Source organism: Elephantulus edwardii, unplaced genomic scaffold (assembly GCF_000299155.1).
Source record: "Elephantulus edwardii isolate Elephantulus edwardi_28Jun2011 unplaced genomic scaffold, EleEdw1.0 scaffold00010, whole genome shotgun sequence".
In the NCBI taxonomy this organism is placed as follows: Eukaryota; Metazoa; Chordata; class Mammalia; order Macroscelidea; family Macroscelididae; genus Elephantulus; species Elephantulus edwardii.
In genome coordinates, this window is record NW_006399760.1 from 13,602,080 (window position 1) to 13,612,760 (window position 10,681).

The window sequence follows — 10,681 nt, forward strand, 5'->3', positions numbered from 1 at the left end:
TCTGGCTCTCAAAAAAAAAAAAAAAAAGGCTGATAGTGTGAACAAACTAGACACTCTTCAGAAGAATAGACTTGATAATCTTGTGTAAACTTTACAACCTTGAAAATCTTAGAGGGTAATATTACTCTGTCCTATAGGATTGGTGCAGGTTGGAATCCTCTCAATGAAATCCACAACATGACATCAACCTATAGTCCATTGAGAGCGGTACTGCTCATTCAAAGGGTGCATATTTATGATGATTTGAATCTACCAACAGCTTTGCAGTAGATTCTGTGGGAGAAAGATAATCAATCTCCTCCTGTGAATTTACAGCTTCCTAAAACATTTGTAGGGTCAACTGTGAATCAGTTCTAACTTGATAGCACTGAATTCAGTTTGAATATATAAAAATCTCTCAACAACCAAATCCAGTATTATATAAGATATAAGCCCTGTTTCTTGCTTTTACTTTTCAGAATAATCAAACCCAAGAAACATAATTTTACTTATGTACTACATTTCAAAGGGCAGTTCGAAATAAAAGGCAAAGTATTACAATGAAATATGAAAGAAGCTAGAGTTGGAAAATCAAAAGGACTGAACTCACTCAGCATTTCTTAAATTGAAGGAACTGAAGAACAAATTCAAGCCATGAGTTGCAATGCTTAAAGACATGGGCAGAATACTGAATGATTCGGGAAGCATTAAAAGAAGATATAAGGAGTATACAGAATTATTGTATCAAACAGAAGTGGCTGACAGAAGAATCTCAAGAAACAACATATGACCAAGAGACAGTGATGATGAAGGAGGAAGTTCAGGCTGCTCTGAAGGACTTGACAAAAAATAAAGCCTCAGGAATTGGTGCAATACTGATTGATGCATTTCAACAAACAGATGCTGCCCTGGATATGTTCGCCAAGTTCTGTCAAGAAACCTGGAAGATTTGGCCAACTGACTGTAAGAAATCCATATTTATTCCCCTTAAAAAAAAAAAGGTAACCTCTCCAAAGTACTGAAGAGCAATGGTGTCTCTCTGGAGACTAAGGTGTGTCTGATACAGGCCATGGTTTTTGCAATCACTTGTTATGCATCAGAGAGTTGGACAATGACCAAGGAGGATAGAAGGAGAATTGATGCCTTTGAGCTGTGGTGCTGGAGAAGAGTATTGAGAATACCATGGACTGCTAAGAAAACAAACAGGTTTGTCCTGGAAAGGGTTAAACAGGGTGGCTCCTTGGAGGCAAGGATTCTGAGGCTCCATCTAACATACTTTGGACATGTTGTGAGGAAAGACCGGTCCTTAGAGAGGGACATCACGCTTGGGAGGGTGGAGGGACAGTGCAGGAGAGGAAGGCCCTCTATGAGGTGGATTGATTCAGTGACTGGAATAATTGGGATGAGAGTGTCAGAGACAGTGCGATTGGCACAGGACAGAGCAGAGTTTAGGGCTGTTGTACATAGGGTCACTATGAGTTGCAAGGGGCTCGATGGCACGTAACGACAACAACAACCTGACAGAGTGTGAAAATTATTGAATAATATCAAACACCAGCAAAATCCTGCTGAAGATTATCAAGAAATTACTAGAACAGTACATTGACAGAGAACTACCAGAAATACAAGCTGTGTTTAGAAGAAGTTATGGCTCTCGGATCCTCGCTTCCAACATGACGAAGAAAAGGAGAAACAACGGTCGTGCCAAAAAGGGCCGCGGCCACGTGCAGCCTATTCGCTGCACGAACTGCGCCCGGTGCGTGCCCAAAGACAAGGCAATTAAGAAGTTCGTAATTCGAAATATAGTAGAGGCAGCTGCTGTCAGGGACATTTCCGAAGCGAGTGTTTTCGACGCCTATGTGCTTCCAAAGCTCTATGTGAAACTGCACTACTGTGTGAGTTGTGCCATTCACAGCAAGGTCGTGAGGAACGGTTCTCGTGAAGCCCAAAACGACCGGACACCTCCACCTAGATTTAGACCTGCAGGTGCTGCCCCACGACCACCACCAAAGCCTATGTAAGGATTTGATTCCTTAAAAGGCTGAAGAAAAAACTCGTCTGAAAATAAAATGGAAATTACACTTTAAAAAAAAAAAAAGAAGAAGTTATGACACTAGAGACATTATTGCCAATGTCTCTAGCTAGATCTTGGCAGAAAGCAAAGAGTATCAGAGGAATGTTGATCTGTGTTTGACTATGCAGAGGCATTTGACTATATGGATCACAAAAAAACTGGGGCTAACCTTGAGGAAAATGGGAATCCCAGAACACTTGATTATACCTATGTGAAACCTATACTTGGACCAGGAATCAGTCTTCAGAACAGAGCAGGGAAACACGACATGGTTCAAAATTAGGAAAGAAGTGTATTAGGGATGCACTCTGTCTCCATACCTTTTCAATCTATACAGAACTGATCATTTGGGAAGCAGGATTTTATGAGGAGGAATGTGGCATTAGGATTGGAGGTAGATTCATCAACAACATATGTTATGCAGATGATGCATCTTGCTTGCTGAAACTGAAGAATACCTGAAACACTTGCTGCAGAAGATCAAGGACTATAATCTTCAATATAGATTGAAGCTCAACATCAGAAAGACAAAGATGCTCAACACTGGGCCAATGATGGATGGAAAAGAGACTGAGTTTGTTAACAATTACAGCTTGCTTGGCTCTACACTCAACACTCTCAAGACTAGCAGTCAGGAGTTGCATTGGGAAAATTTGCTGTCAGGGACCTCTCTAGAGTACTGAAAAGCAATGATGTCAGTCTAGAGACTAAGTTTAGCCTAATCCTGGCCATGGTCTTCACAATTACTTGTAAGGCTTCAGAGAGCTGGACGATGACTAAGGATGACAGAAGAAGAATAGATGCCTTCAAGCTGTGGTGCTGGAGAAGAGCCTTGAACATGTACTGCCAAGGAAACAAATAGATTTGTCTTGGAGAGAGTGAAAGCAAGTTCTTCCTTAGAGATTAGGATTTTGAAGCTCTGTCTCACATAATTTGGGCACATGGCCAGGAGAGACCAGTCATTGGAGAAGGACATCATGCTTGGAATGGAGAAGGGACAATGCAGAAGAGAAAAACCTCAGGTGAGATGAATTGATACAATGACTGAGGCAATGGGGTTTGGTGTATCGGAATTAGTGATATTGAGTCAGGACAGGGCAGGCTTCATAGCTTCTAGGTAAGGCCGACATGGGTCGGAGGCGACTCGACAGCACATAGCAACAGCAACAACAACAATACAAGAAGTACCAATTTTGTGATATAAAATTATGGAACAACTGAAAGTAGATGAGTTCTGTTTTGGTTTTGTTTTTTAACTTAAAAACTCCAGAAAAACCATAAGGTGTGGAAATGATTGTATGAAACACAATATGAATGAAGAATTGTGTGAAATATAGGGTATACAAACTTGGTAAACAAACCAATATAAAATTTAAAGATGAAACGGGAAAGACTCAGTGTGGAAAAACATACGAATTGTAGGAACTTTGTATATAAACCGGTATAAAATTTAAAAAAAAATAGGAAAAAATCTTTCAGAAAAAAAAAAAGAAGAGGAAGAAAAAGATCTGGAACAATATCAGGGGCATATTAACTTCTGAGTTTGTATATTGTATGACTCAGGAGGAAAAACTCAGAACCTCACTGCTGTCGAGTTGGAACTGATTGTATCCGACCCTAGGCAGATTTTCCCTTGGGTGGTAATTGCCTGTCTTTCTCTCTAGGAATCATTGGTGGTGTGAACGTCCAAAGATGAGCACAATTTTAGTCAGTAGTGCCACTTCCTTTGGATTATGCTATCAGAACTCTCTGATTCATATACAAAATGTAAAAGATGTTTAAGTGACAGTCAGTCTGAATGTAGAGTTCAGTGTTCGCTGGGAGTTTTGTGGCACCAGGTTCCTTCTGCGGCATGGCCTCTTCACAACCCTCTCCCCCACGCAACCAAAACCTGGAAGACACCTAATTACTTAGTTGTTCCTGTTGTAAATAAACCACATATCTATAATGGAAGCTTAGAAGGGAAGGAGAGCAAGCATCTTCCCAAAAGAGGGTCTGGAATTTGGAGAAAAGAAGAACATACTGAAAGTATGAATGGAAGCATGGAATATTATCATAACCTCTGGAAAAGTGTTTGCAATTGAAGAGCTCAGCAGCGAGCTATACAATCAAGTATTGGAAGAGTTTGAGAAAAGAAAGCATGCCCAGATAATTGACGTCCCCAAAGATGATTGTAAGGTCAAGGCTCTCTTTAGAGCCTTACGAGAATTTCTTGCTTTTTTAAGATGGTCCTGCTGAAAGAAGAGAAAGATTAAGTATCCTTTCAGTAGTTAATATTGCTACCTTGAAAAAGACCAAAGAGATGATGAAAAATCTATGATGTCTCAAGAAGATCAGTAAATCTGGTGCCACAAAGAACTAAACAGCCTAAAGTTTGCTAGGCTATGAGGTGCTAATTACTTACTAACCAAGGCAGTAAAACCCTTGGAAGAGAGTCGTCTTCATATAGAGATTTCTGAGACAACTAGTGTTGCAGACCGAGGGACCCAAATAATAGAATAATTTTATAATTATTAATAATGAGACAAACAGCCAGAAATGAGATACAGCAGAGAGCATAAAACAAGGGGCCAGCAGTTCCTGACTGAAGACCCCAAGCCAAGCTTCTCTGTATCTTTATTGAAAATTATCTGGAAGTAAATCACAAAGATAATTCAGTGCAAATGAAGCCAAGCTCTTTCTATTGAAAACATTCTGCCTGACTCAGGAAGGAGGGATTAGCAAATGCAAGAATCTGGCAAACCCCTAAGGATTTCCTTGGTGCCTCAGGTGAACTCTAGCTTGAACCCTGCCTCCCCCCAATCCTGAACAGTTTATTACAAATATTTAGTATTGGCTTCCCATAAACTAGGACTTCTCAGGTGCAAGAGCTACACACCTACCTTGGATCTTTGAATAATTTCTGCAATCAGATTGAGGGTGACCAGCCTATTCCAAATTGTCACTTCAGTCCCAATTCCAAATGTTAGCCACAGCTTGTTAGAGTGGACTTTGCAAGCCTCTACAAGACTCTCATCTGTTCCTGATTGCAAACTCCTTCATACTCTTTGAGGACATAACACAAAGGAGTGATTTTATTCCATTCCAAGTTCACACTCAGTCTCTTTGTATCCAAAAGACGAGCTCTTATGCTGCTAATCGTTTTGCAAAGCTTTGAAGTCTTAACAGTGATGAGCCAGTGGCATATTTTGAAGGCCATACTGCGCATGTGGCCTGAGTAATACGGAATACTTCAGGTTGTTTCTTGTGTAACACTTACTATAACTACTCCAGTGCTTGTGGGTTTTGGAGGTTTAAGAGGAGATCCTACATCAGAAAAGCCACAACATGAGTGTGTATGACATTACCTTCTGTCAAGATGACTCTGACTGGCACTGAGGGTCTACATGCTATTGGTCAGGTTTGGGAACTGGGCACAGGATGATATATCATGTTCCTCAAAGACCACCCAAAGGAAATCTATGGAATGCATTTTTTTTTCTCCTCTATTGACTATCACATTGCAACTGGCAGTGATGACAACACTTGCAAAGTATGGGAGCTTTGACGGCAACTCTGCATCAATCCTATCCTTGCCCATCAGAACTTGGTGACTGATTTGAGCCTATCCACAGGAATTTCTTACACACCGGAACTTACGATAGCACAGCCAAAATGTGGACCTACCCAGGCTGTTCCCCACAGAAGACTCTCCCTGGCCATGAGGCCAAAGTGATGACGTTTCTTCTGACATGCATATCATAGCCATTTGCTCATATGCAATGGGACAATTAAAACAGACTTTCAAGGAGAAAAAATAAAAAGAGGAACAGACTGTGGGGGGAGGGTAGAGAAAATAGTGCAACAATGAATGAATGGAAACCCAAAATCTCGTAAATGTTCATTAAAATTAATAAAATTTAATAAAAAATAAAAAGAAAAGATATATTTAAGCTGTGAATAGCTGAATAGGCAGGACAAAGGACTATAACCACAAGCTCTCTCTTAAGAGTTATTTTCCTTGAAATAAAAGAATGCAAATGTTCTATTCTATCATGTCTTTTGCGACTTACCACATAACCTCAATAGTACTGGATTTCCATGTCAGCCTCAACTCCAGGCAGGCATCCCAGCCTCTGGGTGATGGTGAACATCTTTCATGGTCGAAAATTTAGTTTTCGTCTTCAGACCTTGCCAATAAACTGTGTAGACATTATTTTTATAACCTTTTGCTTGAATGTACTGTTACCTTCCTCATCGTACTCAGGATTGTGAGTGATCTCTCCATTTTTAATTCTTGAAACTTGGCTTTTTGTCACATGGTAGATCCTTCAGACTCCATGCCACCCTCATTACAAGGTGGCTGTACTGTATTCTGGTAGCCCTTGAATAAAGATACATATCTCACCATAATCAACTCAGTAAAAAAAAAAGAAAGAAAGAAAGAAAAAGTTTGTTTAGATGTGTTACTTGGCATAATAAAGTTTATAGTCAAGTCTACTATGGCCAAAAATGTATTCACTTCTTGTCTTTTACCTTAATAAAATAAAATTACTGAAATGCAAAACCTGGATGAACTCCATATCAGTAAAAACTGTGAGTAAGATATGTACATAAGTACACAAGAGTTGTGAATTTATTCTTAGTTAAGTTTAAAGATCAGAGGAAGTCACAAGTCAGAGCACACTCCCACAAGTTGATATTTCTGTCAGAATCACAGAGGGCTTCAGGTGCAAAATGTGTAGGTATGATGAAGAACAGAAGTAAAAAAGAGGGGGTGAAAGAGGAAGATTAATATTGACAAATGGAAAAATGTGTTTCTTCCGAATGACTCATCTCCCTGTGTAGAAGCTGCAGTTTGGTGAAGTACTGCAGGTAAGGCATGAGAGGAGTTTGCCAAAAATTTGTATTTACACATACAAATTATTATCACTTAGATATTTATTTAGACAAAGATGGATCACAACTTGGTGATACAGAAGTTAGGAACTTGGCAGTTAAGCAAAAGATTGGTAGATTGAACTCCAAAGTTATGAAAACAAACAAACAAAAAAAAGATGTGGCAGTCTAGTTCCGTGAAGATTACAGATTTTAAAACGCTGTAGGGCATTTGTACACTGCCCTATAGAATCTCTGTCAAATGAAATTGACTTGAAAACAATAGATTTACTGTATATACATTAAAATGTTACACATATATCTTTGTTGTTATGTGTCATCAAGTTAGAATTGATTCATATTAGCTCTTCAGTGAGTTTTCAAAGGTTCTAAATTACAAAAGATGAATTTGTCTATGTTTCTACCTTAGAGCAGCTAGTGAATTCAAACTGCATGCTGTGGAGTAGACAGTAGAGTTCTCTGCCACTATGAATTCCTTCTGGCTTGATGACAATCATACATATTATATTGTGACAATGGTGTGTCAAATGTGATAATGGTTACCATGGTCGACAATGTTTGGTGCAACTCCTCGAATAAAAAAGGCTTGGAAGCAGGAATGGAATCCACTTCCATAAATAGCTTGCCTCTGGAAACCCTATGAACCTGGAGAAAGGATGAAAGTCAGACAAGTGTTGAGGACTTTCGTTCATAGGGTTGCTATGAGTCGCTTACAACTCAACAGCACTTCACAACAACAACAACTCTCTCTCTCTCTCTCATCTCTATCTATATATATCTATATATGCATTCAGTTGATCCTGTGAACATTAACTCTTAACCCTGCCCTATTTTGAGCCAATCTCACTTCTTTAACACACACCTGCACTCATTGCCACAGTCATTGTGTCAATTCTTCTCATGGAGGATATTCCTCTCCTGCACTGGCCCTCTACTCTTCCAAGCATGATGCACTTCTGCAAGGACTGATCTCTCTTGGTAACACGCCCAACGTATGTGAGGCAGAGCTTCACAATCCTTGTCTCCAAGCAGCAACCTAATTTCAGTCCCTCCCAGACAGACCTGATAGTTCTCTTGGCAGTCTATGGTATATTCAATACCATGGATTATTTAGTCTTCTCTAGCACCACAATTCGAAGGCATCAATTGTTATTCTGCCATCCTTAGTCATTGTCTAGCTCTTTGATGCACAGCGAGTAATTGTGAAGACCATGCTCTGGGTCAGGGGCACATTAGTCTCTAGATTGACATCACTATTCTATAGCACTCTGGAGTGGTCCCTGACTGAAGATTTTCCCAGTGCAATTTGTCCTGTTATTTCCTGACTGCTCATACAGGAATGTTGAATGTGGAACAGGGCAAGCTGAAATTATTAATAATCCCAATCTCTTCTCTATTTATTATAATGTTGCCTTAGCGATAAAAATCTTTGTTTTCTTGATGTTGAACATCAATCCATATTGAAGACTCATTCCTTGCCGTTCTGCAACAAAAGCTTCAAGTTCTCCTCAGTTTCATTGAGCAAGGTGGTTTCATCTGCATAACGCAGGTTGTTGATAAGTCTCCCTTCCTCCAATCCTGACGCCACATTATTCATTTTTCCTCCCAAATGATCTGCTTTATGTACAGATTGAAAATGTGTGGAGACATGATGCATCCCTGATGCATTCCTTTTTTTTTTTAATTTTGGACAGACACAGAACAATGTTTCTGTATTCTGTTCATATGATTGTTTCCTGGTCTAAGTATAGGTTTTGCATGAGCACTGTCTTCTTGGAATCTCATTTTATATATGTTGTTGTTGTTTTGTTGTTGTTGTTGATTACTAATGAGTTGAGCACACTCATAGTGACTTTATGAATAAAAGACCTGATATCTTTCTATAACTATGGTCATTTCTTCAACTTCATAGAATTTCCATAGTCATGTGGTTTAGGAAGTAGATGCCACTCCTGCTTCCAAACCTGTTTTAAACTGGGAGCTCACCAAACACTCTTCACCTTGGGAAACGTTTATGACATTTGACGCTCCAATGGAACAAGGTTCAGCATCAAAGCAAACCCAAATTACTTCAGTACAGCAAATTGACAGAAGAATGATGTACAACTTAGAAGGCTGTTCCTCCAAAATAGAACACTGGTCTGTATCTCTACATTTATAGTGTTTCCAGAGGCATCTGGTTAAGAAAATGGACACCACTCCTGCTTCCGAACCAGAATCAATCTGGAAGCTCCTCCAATGTCCATGATACCATTATGGTATTTGACACAACAATGACACAGTGTTCAACATTGCAGCCACTCCAAGTTACTTCATTACAGAAAATATAGAGACTATTGCTGTACCACTTAAAGACTGTTAATCTCAAAATTAATAATTTGTGTTTTATGGACTATGCAAAGGTTATTTGTGAGGATAACAACAAGTCATGAGACTAACAATGAGAAGAATGGGAATCCCAGAAATAACACACACAGACACACACACACACACACACACACACACACACGTTTACTATGATGTAAATCATGTCTTACCACAGCTAAACCAGCAGTAGTGATTTTGGCAAGAAGAGTCAATGAAAAAGTATGGATTTGGAAGTGAAATAAATATTATAAAACAATGAGGAAAATTAGTGGACAAATATTGCTTTCATTTTAGACATGTCCATTTCCTATATTAAAAAAAATTATAATGTTACATTTCACAGAATGTATCTTGCATTATAAAAATGAGGCTGTATTTCTAGTTCTAGGCATATGCTCCAATTTAAAAGCATTTAGTGTAAGTGTTGATATTTTTTAGAATATTGATCTCTTCAAATTGGAATTGGCTGAGTCCAGCTCAGTTCATTGCTCATTCAAATTCAAGCAAAGAGGAAGCTGAGACAGATAAACCTTAACTTACCTGCAGACTTTTGGGAGATGCTTGTCATAGAATTTACACAACCACAAAATAGCAGGGAACTAACTCCTTTCCTCTCTTTCCCACCATTGGCAGTATGTGGAATGAAGAGAAATCCTGCCCCTTACTCAGGGAGGCTTGCATGGGGCCTCTGTCCAAGCAACACCACTTCTTTGCCCTCCAGATTTTAATATTTATGTTTCCTGGTGGTGAGGACAATATTTCCATTTGCTCCATGATGCTCTCCCAGGCTGCTCAAGTTTGCCTTCATCAGCCCTTGAGATGCCTCTGATGCACTCCAGGTTGTCTTTCAGGTGCCTGAAACCAAGAAATGATGTTATTCTGTTCCTAACAATGTCTCAGGTCACGATTTCCATGTGTGGATGTGTGTACCTGGATCAGCAGTGAAAAAGGAGTAGTAGATAAGAACATGCTGTTAGGGAAAGTGCCAGCCATTCTGTCCCGGACTGGCTCGATTATTTAATGTGAGAAATGTGGTCAAGTAGCACCTGTGTTTGTGGAGACTAATAAGAGCAGTACACTTCAAGTACTTGGTGTGTGACAGGTCTAAAGAAAATATATTTAAAATCAAAACACGATGATTTCCATTTCTCCCTGAGAATGCTTGGCTAGGATTGAAATGCCAACCTTTCAGGTAAGAAATGAATTTAAACATAATTATGTGTACTGCACTGAAGTCTATGAGGGAGAGAATAGTTTAAAGGTATTATATTTTAGGACATTATGTTTATCATAAGAGTACGGAATGAGGATTGCTGAGTGGATAATATTGGGGTGGGGCTGGGGTTGGGGGATGTGTGGGGGAGATTGTGTACCAATGAAGGA

The 10,681-nt window shown here is 39.4% G+C and overlaps 1 pseudogene; it reads left to right on the forward strand.

Moving 5' to 3' along the window:
- The first annotated feature begins 3,905 nt into the window (after positions 1-3,905).
- The window catches only part of LOC102843856, a 57,547-nt pseudogene continuing 50,771 nt past the window's right edge, over positions 3,906-10,681 (forward strand).